This window comes from Bos javanicus, chromosome 7 (assembly GCF_032452875.1).
Source record: "Bos javanicus breed banteng chromosome 7, ARS-OSU_banteng_1.0, whole genome shotgun sequence".
NCBI classification, from domain to species: Eukaryota; Metazoa; Chordata; class Mammalia; order Artiodactyla; family Bovidae; genus Bos; species Bos javanicus.
The window spans coordinates 28,942,932-28,959,073 of record NC_083874.1 but is presented as its reverse complement, the minus strand read 5'-3'; the positions used below and the strand labels follow the sequence as shown (position 1 = coordinate 28,959,073).

Sequence of the window (16,142 nt, the reverse complement as noted above, 5' to 3'; positions counted from 1 at the left end):
TGGGATGTTTGAATTATACAACACATGTTCTGGCCCCATTTAAAAAAATAGGCAAATCTTTAGCAGTAAGACCAAGCACTTGTCTTATGGCCACTGGGAGATAAATGGCTTACAATAAAATAAGCTGTATTTGGTAATTAAGATGATGTGCATTGATTCCTACCACTTATCTCTTTTGAAACATCCTTGTAAGAAAGATCAGACAATCAGGCCGCTGAGCTGTCAAAAGGGTGTGTGGGCTGGGGAGGAGGAGGACAGGGAGCAAGGTGAGAGGGGTTTGTTTGTTTTTTTTTTTAAGCACTGCTAAAATTAACATTGCTATTTTCACACTTGTAAAGTAGGCAGCATGATTCTACTGCAAGCAAGGATGCTTCCTCTCCCCAGAGACCAGCGCTTTGATACAACCGGACAAAGGCGAAGCTATAAACAATCACCATTTACTCTTGTGGAAGAAGTCAACAGCCTCCTCCAGAAGGACTGGGGCCTCATGCATTAATGCAGGTGTGCTGTTGGTGAGAAACTCCACGTCCTGATGGAGTTTTTCTCACGGAGATGCCCTCCCACTGGCCCCATTCACCAATGAACCTCTGGGTAATAAGGCTGGAGCTGGGTCCAGCATGCAACCCAAGAATGTTGCTGAATCAGTGAGGCACCTGGTGATGACAAGAGGCAAGCAGCTGGTTTCTCAGTCCTCTCTTTAATCCCTAGTATCTATTGGGTTGCAATGTTCAACTCACTGGAGGAAGAATTTGTGGTCCTGTTTAAATCAGGGCTTTGGGGCTTCCCTGGTCACTCAGATGGTAAAGAATCCGCCTGCAATGCAGGAGACCCAGGTTTGATCCCTAGGTTGGGAAGATCCCCTGGAGAAGAGAATGGCTACCCACTCCGGTATTCTTGCCTGGAGAATTCCATGGCAGAGGAGCCTGGCAGGCTACAGTCCACGGGGTCTCAAAGAGTCGGACATGACAGCAACTAACACTTTTGGAAGATATTTAAAAGAAAAAAAGCCGAAGTTCTCATCATGGAAACATTCATTTTTTCTGAAAGCACATCTCCCACATTTGGGCCTGAACAGGGATGGGGGAGGGGGTTAAATCAGATTCCTGAGTATTGTATATAGATACAATTTTAGGGTCCAGAAATGTAAGAACACTTACGCTTGCATTTTTAAAAAATCTGGACATAAAAACAAAAGAAAACAAGTATTTTAAAATCTAAGTTGGAGATAAGATGGAATTTATTCGAGGACAGTAGCAGTGACCATCCCCCCGCCACCCGCTCACAAAAAAAGGCAGGGGTGCAGGACCTCACACGGGAAGTGGTCGACAATAACGTGCAAATCCAATAACCTGAATGCTGACAAGACGCAACAACTCTTCTGCCTTAGTCATCCTTTAACTACTCATCTGCTCTAGAAGAGATGGTTTTAAAGGATATGAAACGAACACGTGGAGAAGAAAAAGCACAAAGTGACACAGTCTAAGAGTAGACAACTCCAGTGGAGAAGTCAGTTTCCTAAATGGATTAAAATGAACTATATTCAGAATCAGATGGAAATCTGGGGGAATATGTATTTTCCCCACATGCTTAATGCCCTCCTATAAGCAGGTGTCACACTCATTGATGTTGCTGATCTCTGACTCATCTTTATTTCAGAGCAAATCTGTTTTTTTCATCTTTCTTCTTAAACTAAAGCACTTCTCTGAATTGCCTTTTTTTTTTTCCATGTGGGTTTGGCATATGGGGGGTGAGGAGGCGACAGGTGGGGGTTTGCAGGGAGAAATGGGGGTGGGGTCAGGTGTAGAGTTTCAGAGACCACAAAGCCTGCTTTCTCCACAATGCCTCCTTGCCCTGTAGCATCCCCAGCCTTACAGTTATTACCCACTGTGGCTAATCAGATTAAGAGTCTTCAAGACAACTCTTTGATGCAAGCAAACAACAAAAAAGCTCGGAAGATGCTAGTGTCGCACCTGTGGGATGGTGAGAGAAGCGAATAGGACCGTTCTGTGTACGCGGGTACCTCCGAGACCTCCCTCTACCTGTCAGAGGCCTGAAAGATTTCTTGTGGCCCTGGTAATCAGATTTAATGAAGGCGTGGGGCAATTAGCAAGAAAAACACAGCTGAGGTTCTCTGACCGTAGACTGCATCCAAGGAAACACAAGTACGGCAATGGCAAAGTTCTCTGAGCTCTGTGACTGACTACCCCAGGGCAGCCCAGCAGCGGAAGGCCTGAGAGGACTGGTGACACCGCAGTATACAATCCGAGCTGACCTTGGGTGCAGCACCACAAACAGAGAACAGGGTCTGTGTTTCACTGGAACACAGAGGGCATTGAGCCCAAAGCCTCATAGACATGAAAAATATAATGGGAGAGATTTTTTTCTGCCATGAATATTTAATTTTCCTGACAGCTCACTATCTGCATATCACAAGGTCCCAACGCATGTGTGTGATTTTCTCTGTTGTCTTTCAAAAGAAAGCAGACCATTTCCTGTGATGCCTTGAAAGTTGCTTCAATGTGCATTGATCCCTTTGATCTAATGAGTGTGTGTATTTTAAAACCAAGTCAGCTCTGCCTCCCTCCTCTATTTGTGGGGAGGAACCAGAACAATGGGGGGAAAACCAGGTTGGTTTCCACTGTTTTCCTGCTGGCCTCTGTCCCTCTTCACCGAGGTTTTGGATGCTGCTTAATTTTTGCTGATGTCTTTTTATCTTAGGCTTCATGTGAATTTAAAAAGAGTTCCATTGATATGCAACCTACTGTGTATTCTGATACCCTGCCCGCCCTGTGGCACTGCAGAAGCCTGCAGCTGTCTGAAGCTTAATTATGCATGCATGCATGCAAAGCCCAGATGCTCGGCCAAGAGTGCCTCAACGACTACAGTTTCTCACTTGTTTTTGTTTGAATTATAATTGGGCTGATCTCTATTTCTCAGCCCATTTGTAGCTTCAGCATGTTCCTCTTTGCCTCCATCACTACCTCTGCTTGACTTGGCTTCTTCCAGAAGGAGCCCTTTGCCAATCTGCCATGCCTCAGAAATCTGAGAAGGATCATTCATGGGTCTGACAAATCCTTTTACCTACATGGCAATTTTAAAAGGTACAAAAATGACCCTAGCCCCAATCAGTTTTCCTCCAGATGGTTGGTAGCTTAGAGGGAAAAAAAAAAAAGAATAGTTAACTAAAAGCTGGCATCTGGGTGGAAACAAAGGCGGCTTAGAGCCAGGCATCTACAATGGAATGGAATACCGGGTATAAAGCTTTACACCTGCTGAAAGAAGGTAATGGAGACCAGCAAAGGCAGGTTTGTTAAGCATGCATATCCTCCATTCAGAGCCTTTTGTGAAGTTTTCCAGCCTACCTAAGGGATCTCAGTCTTCAAGAAGAACAGAGCTTCATGTCAGAGTGTGAAACTGGGTATGGCATTGCACAATATACAAACGTATTGTGTTACCCGGACTTCATCAGGAGATGGACAAATAGAGTAACTTGCTCGTGAGACATGGCAGTTGCTGGTTAATCCTATTCCCGAAGAATACTCAGGGACACCTGGTATGATTTTTTAAGTGAAGCATCAAATTAAGTGTCCAGATTTATCTTGTTGAAAGCCATAGGATTATTTCGTGCTACTAAAACTTGGAAGAAAAATGTTATGGAAATATATTGAGGCTTCAAAAGTAGGCAAGAATCTATGATAGCATAATTAACCATGACAATTCTAGGACATAAAACTCATCAGGTGAGCATTTGCCATTCAATCAGATGATTCCTGTTTGAAGAATAACTCTTAACAACCAACATTTTCATTAAGACATCTTACTATTATATGCCAAGGCAATTACTTGAGGCAGATTATATCATGATTCCCCTTTTACAGACATGACCACTGAGATGAAAGGAGACTTTCCTAAGGCTTTTGTGTGGTAGAGCTGGGACTGGGATTGTCTCAGTCCAAAACCCATGCACCTAATAGCTACTATATTTTGCCCACCTAAGAACATTTATTGAATGTATATCAAGTGCCAAACACTGTTATAAGCTCTTTAGAACTACCCTACAAGGTAGGTACACTTTTTTACCCCATTTTCTAGAAGACATCTTCACAATTAACCTTCTATGCCCAAGCTTTTCTCCATAGCCCACCCAGTCTTCTAGCCTAGTGGTCTACCAAACTGACTAGCCCTATAGGATAAGGATTGTAGTAAAAGAGGTATGCCTTATACTTAACAGCATTGTCATACAACACAAATAAAGAATTACAATTCCCTGGGATGTACAGAATAGCACTACTGTCTCGAAATATTGCTTAGAAAATAAATTGTGTTATGAATGTCAGCACTGTATAAAATGACAGGATACATCATACAGATAAGAAGATTTTCATGACCAAAGATGCTATTATCGTTAAGAACAATGTCAAGACATTAAAAATATCTTTTCTTCTACCAGTGGATGGTGACATGGAAGAGAAGAGAGATGAATGGTGGCCTCCCAGGGAGTGGATATTTATAGGTATAAAGACTTTTAAGTTTAATTTTCTAAATTGGATAGCTCTAATATTTTTAAGAAGAAACTAAAAGATCACAAGCTTTTTCACCTCTCAATACCAAATTAGCAACAATATCTAAGTTATTAGTATTATTCTACTCACAGATGAGTCTGTGTCCTGAAGCGCAAAGAGCACCAGAAAGTGGGTTTTCATAGTTCATTTGCTTGTGTTCTAAGTTTAAGAGGAAAAAAAGAACCTCAAACTCCATGACAGAGATTTCTATCTACAACATCAGTTAACCTCCTTCCTTTTCTGCCAATTGGAAATTAAATTTATAAGAATCTGTTTATGGAACATGATGCTAACCTATGATCCACTAATATCTGAAGCAATCATATTAAACTCTTTCTGAAATCACAATTTTATGTAACATTACAGAATGGAATAACCAAATGACCATTAAATTCTTTGTTGTAAGGGAGAGAAGTTGGCTTGGTTTGGGCTTCAAACAAAACTGTATTGGAATACGCACTTTGTCTCTTCCTCCTAGTTTTTCCTTGGATATATGTGATTTAACCTCTCTGAAGGTTATTATCTCTATATAAGATGGTGATCCTAATAGTTACTGCATAAACTTGCCATAAGAACATTTGCAAAGGATTTGGGGAATAATGTTTGTTCAGCTTCCACCAGACTTTCCTATAGGAAAATTGAAGAATGTCCAAAGGGTATGAGGACAGTCTTTGACTATTTTGGTAGGATTCATTTTTCTCATGTCTTTCTCACGTTCTTGTCTGGGAAATAATAGAAATAGAATATCAATCAATGGATAGACATGGAAGGGAGAGAGGAATTTTCAAAGCCAAGCATAGAACATTTTACAGTATCAGAGCTTCTAGGCATTAAGGATGATGTTCTGTTTTGTAATTTTATGAACCACTGCTCCACATCTACCTTTCCGTTCTTCCCCAAGGAGGGTTTTTCCAAGCCAGTATCATGCTTGGCGCATATCAGATGCTGTCCTTTATCAGGGTACATGGTACTCCAGATCAATGGGAAGGAGTCTAGTTAGAGTTAACCAGGTCAGAAATCAACCTAAGAGACCCAGCTCAAAAAGATCCAGTCATCACCAATTCCTTCTAATATACTTTGACACCAGTTTACCCAAGGCTGCCAACAATCATCCCTTAAAAGAGATATGAATCAGAACTTAGACTAAATATAAAGTATTGGTCTCCCCAGTAGTAGGATGTCTAGCCTCCTTGTGATGAGATAAGCCTAGTAAAAAACATATTTGGTCTTAATTTTGGTGTGTGCATTCTCAGTCACTTCAGTCACGTCCGACTCTTTGAGACCTGATGGACTGTAGCTTGCCAGGCTTTTCTGTCCATGGGATTCTCCAGACAAGAATACTGGAATGGTTTGCCATTTCCTCCTCCAGGGGATCTCCCTGACCTAGGGATCGAATCCACGACTTCTGCATCTGCTGCATTGGCAGGCGGGTTCTTTACCACTGGCACCCCCTGGGGAAGCCCTAATTTTGGTAATAATGTGTAATGAGTTGCTCTTTTCTGAGAAGTTAATGCAAAGTAAAGTATTATAAACTAGTAATTCATTCATCCAATAAATATTTGCCAGAAGCTTACCAGATGTTCCTACTGTGCTAGAAGCTGGAGATACAGCAATGACCAAAATACCAAGAGACACACTTTCATGAAGCTTATGTTCTGGTGACAGTTTAGTGAGTTGTGAAGGACATTTTCACTTTCTGATAAGAAACAGCAAGCATCTGATCTGTAATCTAGCCAATAGGCTTACTTTTCTAACTGTCAGACCTTGGAGACAGTTCAAGATGGCAAAATAGGAAGATCCCAAACTCACTTCCTCCCAGTGAGGCAATGAAGCTACAGCTACATATTGATCAATTCCCCTGAAAAAGACCTGCGAACTAGCTGGCTAAGTCCTCCAGAATAAAGGGTAGCTGCACTAAAAAATATACCACAGGGGTTCAATAGTAGACTAGATGATGCAAAGAAAGAATTAGTGATCTGGAGAACAAGGTAATAGAACTTACCCAAAACAAAGCAGGAAAAAGAAAAAAATTTTAAAAAGTGAAAATTTCTTAAGGGACCTATGGGACAATATCAAGCAGAGTAACTTTTGCATCATAGGGGTCCCAGAGAAGAGTGAGAGAATGAGGCAGAAAACTTATTTGAAGAAATAATGGCTGAAAACTTTCCTAACCTGGGGAAGGAAATCAACATCCAGGTCTAAGGGGCCCAGAGAGTCCCAAACTATGAATTCAAAGAGACCCACACCAAGTCACATAATCAAAATGTTGTCAACAATTAAACAAAGAATTTTAAAAGCAGTAGGATAAAAACAACTCGCTCCATAGAAGAGAACTCTCAGAACACTATCAGCATATTTCTCAGTAGAAACTTTGCAAGCCAGTAGAAAGTAGCATGATCTATTTAAAGGGCTAAAAGGAAAAAAAAATCTTCAAACCAAGAATACTCTACCCTGCAAGGTTATCATTAGAAATTGAAGGAGAAATAGAGCTCTCCAGACAAATGAAAGCTAAAGGAGTTCATTACCACTAAACTGGCCTTGTAAGAAATGTTACAAGAATTTCTATAAGTTGATTAAGACACTAATTAGTAACAAGAAAGCATATACCTTCAAAAGATAAAAATCTCACTGGCAAAGTCGAACATACAATAAAGGCAGTAAATTAATCACTTACAGTTAGTATGGAGGCTAAAAGACTAAAAAATAATAAAAATCTAGAAATACAATAGCTAGTTAAGGGATATACAAAATAAAAAAATGCAAAATATGATGTCGAAAACATAAAACTTGGGAGGAAATATAAAAATGTAGAGTTTTAAGTATGTTCAAACTTAACTTGCTATCAACTTAAAATAGACTGACATATACATGTACATGTGTGTGTGTATAGGCTATTATATGTGAGCCTCATGGTAATCATAAAGCAAGAACCTATAGCAGATACACACAAAAAAATGAAAAAGGAATCTAAATATAACATTATAGAAATTAAGTGATTAAGAATCTGCCTATCAATGCAGCAGACATGGGTCTGATCCCTGGTCCAGGAAGATTCCACATGCTGCAAGGCATCTAAGCCCATGTGCTGCCACAACTATTGAGCCTAAGCTCTAGATAGCATGAGCTGCAACTACTCAGCCCCTGTGCCACAGTTATTAAAGCCTGCACGCCCTAGTGCCTGTGCTCTGCAACAAGAGAAGCCCCCACAATGAGAAGATCATGCACCACAATGAGAGAGTAGCTCCACCTGCCACAACTAGAGAAAGCCCACGTGCAGCAACAAAGATCCAGGGCAGTCAATAAATAAATAAAATAAAGAATAAAGGGACAGGACTTCCCTGGTGGTCCAGTGGTTAAAAATTTGCCTGCCAATGCAGGGGGCACAGGTTCAACTCCCTGGTCCAGGAAGATTCCACATGCTGTGGGGCAACTAAGCCTGTGCACCACAACTACGGAACTCTAGAGTCCCCAAGGCACAACTGCTGAGCCTGTGCGCCACAACTAATGAATCCCTCGTTAGAGCCCATGCTCTGCAGCAAGAGAAGCCACCACAATGAGAAGCTCGCATACCACAACTCAAGAGAACCTGTTTGGTCCTACTAGAGAAAACTTGAGCAACGAAGACCCACCGCAGCCAAAAAAGACGACAAAGCACACAAACACACAGAAAAGAATAAAGGAATAGAGAGGAACTACAAAACAGCCAGGAAACAATGAACAAAATGGGCAATAAGTATATAACTATCGATAATTACTTTAAATGTAAATGAACTTAATAGTCCAATAAAAACATGGAGTGGCTGAAAGGATAAAAAACAAGAACCATCTACATGCTGCTTAAGAGACTCGTTTCCAATAAAAGGACACACAGAAAGAAAGTGCAGCAATAGAAAAAGATATTTTATGCAAATAGAAGCCCAAAGAATTCTGGGGTGGCTATACTTTTATCAAACAAAACAGACTTTAAAATGACATCTGTAAGAAAAGAAATAGATGGGTATTGCATAATGATAAAAGGGTCAATCCAGCAAAAAAGATGTAACATTTGTACTATCTATGCACCCAACATGGGAGCACCTTAGGATATAATGCAAACATTAACAGATCTAAAATGAGAAACATAGTAATACAGTACTACAAAATAATGGGCTTAATACCCCATTTACATCAATAGATACAGCTTTCAGATAGGAAAATCAGTAAGGAAGCATTGGCCTATAACCACACATTAGACCAGATAAACTTAATAGATATCTATATAACATTCCATCCAAAAACAGCAGAATGCACATTCTTTCAAAGTACACATAGAACTTTCTCCAGGCTAGATCACATGCAAGTCCACAAAACAAGACTCAATAAATTTTAAGAAAACTGAAAGGATAATTAAGCATCTTTTATGATCTTTTCTGACCATAATGGTATGAAACTAGCAGTTACAAGAAAAACTTGGAAAAATTACAAATATGTGGAGATTAAGCAATATACTACTTAACAACCATTGGTCAATTAAGAAATCAAAGCAGAAAATTTAAAAAATACTTTGAAACAAATGGAAAAAAAATACACCATAAAAAAATGTATTGGATGCAGCAAAAGCAGTCCTAAGAGTAAAGTTTATAGCAATACAGACCTTCCTCAAGAAACAAGAAAAAACTGAAATAATCTAACTTTATATCTAAAGGTACTAGAGAAACAAGAACAAACAAAGCAAATGGTAGAAGGAAGGAAATAATAAAAATCAGGATGAAAATAAATAAAATAGAGACTAAAAAGAAATAGAAAAGATCAATGAAACTAAGAGCTTTCTTTGAAAAAATAAACAAAATTTTGATATTTTTATCTAGACTAAGTAAAAAAAGAGAGAAGACAAATAAATAAGATCAGAAATTAAAGAGAATTTACAACTGATATTAAAGGAAAAAAAGGATCCTAAGAAAATACTACTAACACTTCTATGCCAACAAATTGAACAACAAAGAAGAACTGAATAAAATCCTAGAAACATATGATCTTCTGAGTCAGGAAGAAATAGAAAGTCTGAATAGACCGATTACTAGCAAAGAGATTGAATCAGTAATCAAATCCCAAAACACAAAGTTCAGGACCAGATGGCTTCACTGATGAATTCTACAAAACATTCAAAGATTTAATACCTATCCTTCTCAAACTCTTCCAAAAAACTGAAGAGGAGGAAATGCTCCCAAACTCATTTTATGACATTAACATTTCCCTGATACTAAAACCAGACAAGGACCCCACCTGCCAAATTAAATCACAGGCTAATATTCCTGATGAACATAGATAACAAAAATCCTCAACAAAATATGAGCAAACTGAATCAACAATACATAAAAGGATCATACACCACAATCAAGTGGGATTTATTCCAAGGATGCAAGGATGGTTCAACATTCCAAAAAATCAACATGATACTTTGAATTAACAAAATGAATAATCCAAAAAAAAAAAAATCACACAAAGATCTCGATACAGAAAAGTATCTGACAAAATTCAACACCCATTCATAATAAAAATGGCATTTTTTTTTTAACAGAAGTGGAGCAAATACGTCTAAAATTTGTATGGAACTACAAAAGATTCTGTGTAGCCAAAACAATTTTGAGAAAGAAGAACAAAGCTGGAGGGATCATGTGCCCTGATGTTACACTATACTACAAAGTATAGTAATCAAGACAGTATGATACTGGCAAAACAACAGACATGTAGGTCAATGGAACAGAATAGAGACCCAGAAAGAAACCCACACATGTATAGTCAGTTATCTACAGCCAAGGAGACAAGAATATGCAATGGCGAAAAAACAGACTCTTCAATAAATGGTCTCAGAAAACTGGACAATCATATCCAAAAGAATGAAACTGGACTGCTATCTTACACCATACACAAAAGTTTACTCAAATGGATTAAAGACTTAAATATAGAACCAGAGACCATTAAACTCCTATAAGAAAACACAATTGGAAAGCTCCTTGACATGAGTCTAGCAATCTATTTTTTGGAGCTGACTCCAAAGGCAATGGAAGCAAAAGCAAAAATAAACAAGTGTGACTATATCAAACTAAAGACCTCTCCACACACCAAGGAAACCAGAATTGAAAGAGACACGTGTACCCCACTGTTCATCGCAGCACTGTTTATAATAGCCAGGACATGGAAGCAACCTAGATGTCCATCAGCAGATGAATGGATAAGAAAGCTGTGGTACATATACACAATGGAGTATTACTCAGCCATTAAAAAGAATACATTTGAATCAGTTCTAATGAGGTGGATGAAACTGGAGCCTATTATACAGAGTGAAGTAAGCCAAAAAGAAAAACACCAGTACAGTATACTAACGCATATGTATGAAATTTAGAAAGATGGTAACGATAACCCTGTATGCAAGACAGCAAAAGAGACACAGATGTATAGAACAGTCTTTTGGACTCTGTGGGAGAGGGAGCGGGTGATGATTTGGGAGAATGGCATTAAAACATGTATAATATCATATAAGAAATGAATCGCCAGTCCAGGTTCGATGCAGGATACAGGAAGCTTGGGGCTGGTGCACTGGGATGACCCAGAGGGATGGTATGGGGAGGGAGGTGGGAAGGGGGTTCAGGATGGGGAACATGTGTACACCCGTGGCGGATGCATGTTGATGTATGGCAAAACCAATACAATATTGTAAAGTAAAAAAATAAATAAAAATAAATAAATAAAAATAAAGACCTCTCCAGAGGAAAGGAAATCACCAGCAAAATAAAAAGGCAATCTGCTGAATGGGAGATGATATTTGCAAATCATATATTCAATGAAGAGCTAATATCCAAAATATATGGTTGGCACTTGAACAACATGGGTTTGAACTTCATAGGTCCACTTTTCCATGGATTTTTTTTTCAACCAATACATACTGCAGGACTACAGAATAGGCAGTTGTTTGCATGTGCAGATGGCGAATTGTGGCTGTGAAGGGCCGACTTGAAATTATGTGGCAATTTACAACTGCATGGAGGATTGGTACCTCATCCTGAGTTGTTCAAGGGTCATTATAAAGAATTCGTATAACTCAATCACAAAAAACAATTCAATGAAAAAATGGGCAGAGGATCTAAATAGACATGTTTCCAAAGAAGACAGCCAAATGGTCAATGGGCATATGAAAGGATGCTCAACATCATTACTTATCAGGGAAACGCAAACCAAAGCCACAGCAAAATATTACCTTACACCTCTTATAATGGCTATTATCAAAAGGACAAGAAACTAGTGTTGGTAAAGATGTGGAGAAAAAGGAACCCTCGTGCACTGTTGGTAGGAATGTAAATTAGTACCACCACTAGGGTGGATAACAGTATGGAGGTTCCTGAACAAATAAACTACCACATGATTCAGCAGTTCCACTTCTGGATACTTAACTGAAGGAAACAAAAACACTTATTCAAAATACATATATATATATTCGCCCCCGTGTTCATTGCAGCATTATTTGCAATAACCAAGATATGGAAACAATCTAAGTGCCCATCAATGGATGAATAGATAAATAAGAGATATATATATATGTATGTATTATATATATAATATATATTTACAATAGAATGTTAATTATCCATAAAAAATGAAATCAATTTTTTAATTTGCGACAACATGGATGCACTTTGAAAATACTATGCTAAATGAAGTAAGTCAGAGACAAATTCCGTATGATTTCACTTACATGTGGAATCTAAAAAACAAAACTCATAGGTCCAGAGAACAGGGTGGTGGTTACCAGAGAGGAGGTCAGCATGGGTGAAGAGGATGAAGAGGTACAAACTTGCAGTTATAAAATGAATACGTTATGGTGATATTAAGTGTAGTACAGTGACTACCCTCACTGATACCATGTTGCAAATTGGAAAGTTACTATTAAATCTTAAAAGTTCGTATCACAAAATTTTGTACCTCTGTATGGTGACAGTGACTACACGTATTGGGGTGATTGTTTCACAGGTATATGAACGCCAAAACTAATGTCATGAAACGAATGTCCTGTTGCATGTCAATTATACTTCAATTAAAAAAAAATTCAAATCTTGTCAGCCTCATAAATCATACCCTCCTAACGTTCCCCTGATATTCATCACCCAGCTTATTTCAGTACTTGAGTGACTCAGAGCTCTGTGCTTCGCAGTGCAGGCCTCTACATTTCTATATATCCCATATTAATTAGAAAATCCTTTTAAAAAATGATCAAAAATTTCCTTCATCCTAGATTTCCCTCTGAAACTACATAGTGTTGCCACATAAAAGATGGAGGTGCTGTGAGTTCCCAGTCAGCGGGAAGATGTTAGCCTTAAAAGGGAGCTTGGCTTCATTCCTGGGGTAGTGGAAAAGAAAAGCCTAGCTTTATATAGCTAAGTGGGCAGCACGCGGGCCCCCAGCTCTCCTACATTCTGTAGGCGATACTTTTTCATTTCCAAGTTTACTTTCTGAGAATCTTGCCAATCAAAGCATTTTTTGTCTTCCACCAATTTCAGAGACTTAAAAAATACCTCGAAGGGAAGCAGTAGAATAGGTACCTGCCTTCTGTAGGCAGCTTTCACAGTGTCCTTTTATGGCATCTAAGAGAATCATTTTTTATTGAATAATGTAGTTCCTGACAGTTTTGAAATGTAACCATTCAACACTTGTATTTTAGGTGAGTGTACAGTAACAATAAAGAAACACACACACTCAGGCACACACACCATACAGACAGGGTCGATCAAGATTGAATTTTCCCCTAGGATGAAAGTGAGGTATTTGTGTGGAAACAGGCAGGTCCCTACCCCCAACAAGTCCGCAGTTCAAAAAGAAGCTTTATCTTTACTTCAAAAAGTTGCTGTTCATTACAGCATCCATGTCAGAGACCAATAAAGAAAAAAGCACCAGGGAGAGTGATTACTCTGTTCCTCCAACACAAACAAATTGTTTTCCGCTAAGGATGAACACAAAGCTTTGTATCCACTAGATTAAGCACGTTAACTATAACCCTGTCTCTGGGCTACACTGAAGAAGAAAAGGAAGAACAAGCGATTATGCACACAACCTACATATAATATATATATAATGAATATTAGCTACCCCACAGTAAGGTTAATTGTGGCTTCTCTGAACACTTAATCTGCAAGCCGTTGATAAATCCCACCCTGAATAGAAGTGGCTCGTATTTAGGTCACACAAAGTCATTGCCGTTTTTTAATTTAAACCACGCACTAGATTAAAACACAAGAGTATTTCAGGAGGACAATTCCGAAGCCACAGCAATAGGCTGTCATTTGGCGTAAAAAGTTTCCACAGCACACCCCAGGGACATGTTAATCAAAGCTTTTTAATGGATTCAGTCTGATCTGTGACAGGCTTTGTTCCAAAGATGGCATTTGCTGGAGAGAGCTGCAAGTTATCAATAAGACACAGTAATTGCGAGGAGTGATGGAGCTGTGTTTCTCGGGCTTTCTACCATCCAGCTTTTTTTTTTTTTAATCAGTTGAGGCAGAAATGTCTTGCCGTAGAAGTCAAGGCATGACTTGGTTTTTCCTTTAATCACCCAACAGAGAATAAAGGGAAATGAAATAATAACAACAATAAAACTGACCTTAATTCATTCTTCTTAAAAAAAAAAAAAAAAAGAACCCTCACACCACCTTCTTCTGTTTCTCCTCCTTGTTAAATCTTTGTCTTAGACTTTTAAGCCAGGACTGGGCAGCAAGTCTTTTAACCTGATCCAATAAATCTATTTTAACCAGAGGCAGCCTGGGGAAGCTCCTCTGTGGGCTGGTGTAGGGCCTTCTCCACCAAGTTCTCTGATATCATTCTGAAATCAAAGCAGCCAGAGGCTAAATTAATGACAGAGGATCACGCTGATCACCTATCAGGGATAGTTAGCTTTTCAGCCACTTAAGAAGGTTAAAATGTTCCCTGTTGGATGAAAAGTGTCTCAGTGCCCATTCAAAATGGTCATGCCTTAGGAACTGAATGGTTGCTTTCTTTAGCCAGTCACAGCAGTCACTCTGAAGATCAGAATCATTCCCCGAGTAAGAGATATGAAGGTGGTTAACCGGGGGCAGGAGGGACATAGTATTCAAGAAGGAACCAGCCTCATTTATAGTGCCTTTTCACAACCACATGGCCGCCTTCGGCTCCGGTGAAGTCCCTGAGCTCATATGTCACCACTGAAGATTCCACACCTGGATAGCCAGTGTCAACACCTCAGAAAGCAAGGAAAGAACAATCAGACATCCGCAGCTCAGCCTGAGAGGACCTCTTCCTGGTTCCCAGTGTGTTCATGTCTATGCAGCTGTTACCTCGGTTCCCCAGGCAGGAGGTTGAGCAGATTTATCATATTCTTCAGCTGGCTACACACTGCTTGCCTTTCCCTGTCTTTGACCAGGAAATAAAACAGTCTAGAGATACAAACCTGGGATATAACACTTCTGACACTGTGCCTCCTATTTACACACTCCATGTTTCCTGAAAGAAGCCCACACTCCTGAGTGGGCTCTTTAGGACTGATGACAAATGACTTTTCAGTCTCATTTCTTCTTCTCAGCCCCCAGCGTTGGGCTTCTGTGGCTCACATAACGTGACTTGTAATTCCATCCCTCTTGTCTTTGTTTATAACATTCCTTCAGCCTGAAATACCCTTCCCCTCATTCTCCACTTACCAAATCTTGAGCCCGCAGGCCCCATTCCAATGCCATCACCCTGGTGAGGTCGGAATGAACCAAGACAAGGGACAGAGCCACAGAAGGCAGGGGCACAAAGGTCACGGTACCAGGGACCTGCGCTGTCATAAAGCTTTAGGGAGACAACTCAGCCCCCTAGGCAACGAGTCATTTGTTCTCAGAAGTGCATAGTCAACTGCTTCCAAGCAAAAGCAAACCTCTAAAACTGAGTGAAGAAAACTAAGAAAAGAAACTAACCTGGGTTCTGCTGCTGTGACAGCCAAGCAAGGAGCATACTCAGAGTCACTCAAGAAACCATATGCCTGGCCGTGGGCTAGCATCTAGGGATGCAACACGGAATGAGGTCCTTGCTGAGACGGCAGGAGACATGGCTTTGCCTTCCAGTGTCCGTTTCCCATCTTTGGTTAACAGCTCCTTGATTATCCTTGAAGACAGTGGTAATTCAAACTTTGGGGTTTCCCAGGTGTCTCAGTGGTAAAGAATCCACCTGCCAATGCAGGAGATGCAAGAGACACAGGTTGTATCCCTAGGTTGGGAAGATTCCCTGGAGAAGGAAATGACGACTTACTCCAGTGTTCTTGACTGGAAAATCCCATGGATAGAGGAGCTTGGCGGGTTACAGTCCATGCGGTCACAAAGAGTTGGACTCGACTGAGTGACTACGCATGCACTTTAGATCATTAGAATCATCTGAAGGCTTGTCAAACACATTGATAAGCCCACCCCCTTGCTTTTACCCAATAGGCCTGGAGTGGGGCTAATTTGCATTTGTAACAAGTCTCAGGTGATGCGAATGGTGTTGGCCCCACCAGAGCACGGGCTGAGAACCTCTGCTTTGGGAAACCACCTGATCCCCCTTCTC

The 16,142-nt window shown here is 39.9% G+C and overlaps 1 long non-coding RNA gene across 2 annotated transcripts in view; it reads right to left on the bottom strand.

Annotated features, from left to right (window-relative positions):
* LOC133251004 (uncharacterized) overlaps positions 1–15,364 on the bottom strand; it is a 250,186-nt gene extending 234,822 nt beyond the window's left edge. Inside the window, exons 1-2 of one of the 2 annotated variants that reach the window (XR_009737480.1) lie at positions 15,260–15,364; positions 4,653–4,721 (exon numbers count right to left, since the gene is read on the bottom strand). This is a non-coding gene — a long non-coding RNA (uncharacterized LOC133251004). The remainder of the gene's footprint in view (positions 1–4,652; positions 4,722–15,259) is intronic. The other variant, XR_009737481.1, reaches the window with a different exon arrangement.
* Positions 15,365–16,142: the final 778 nt, after the last annotated feature.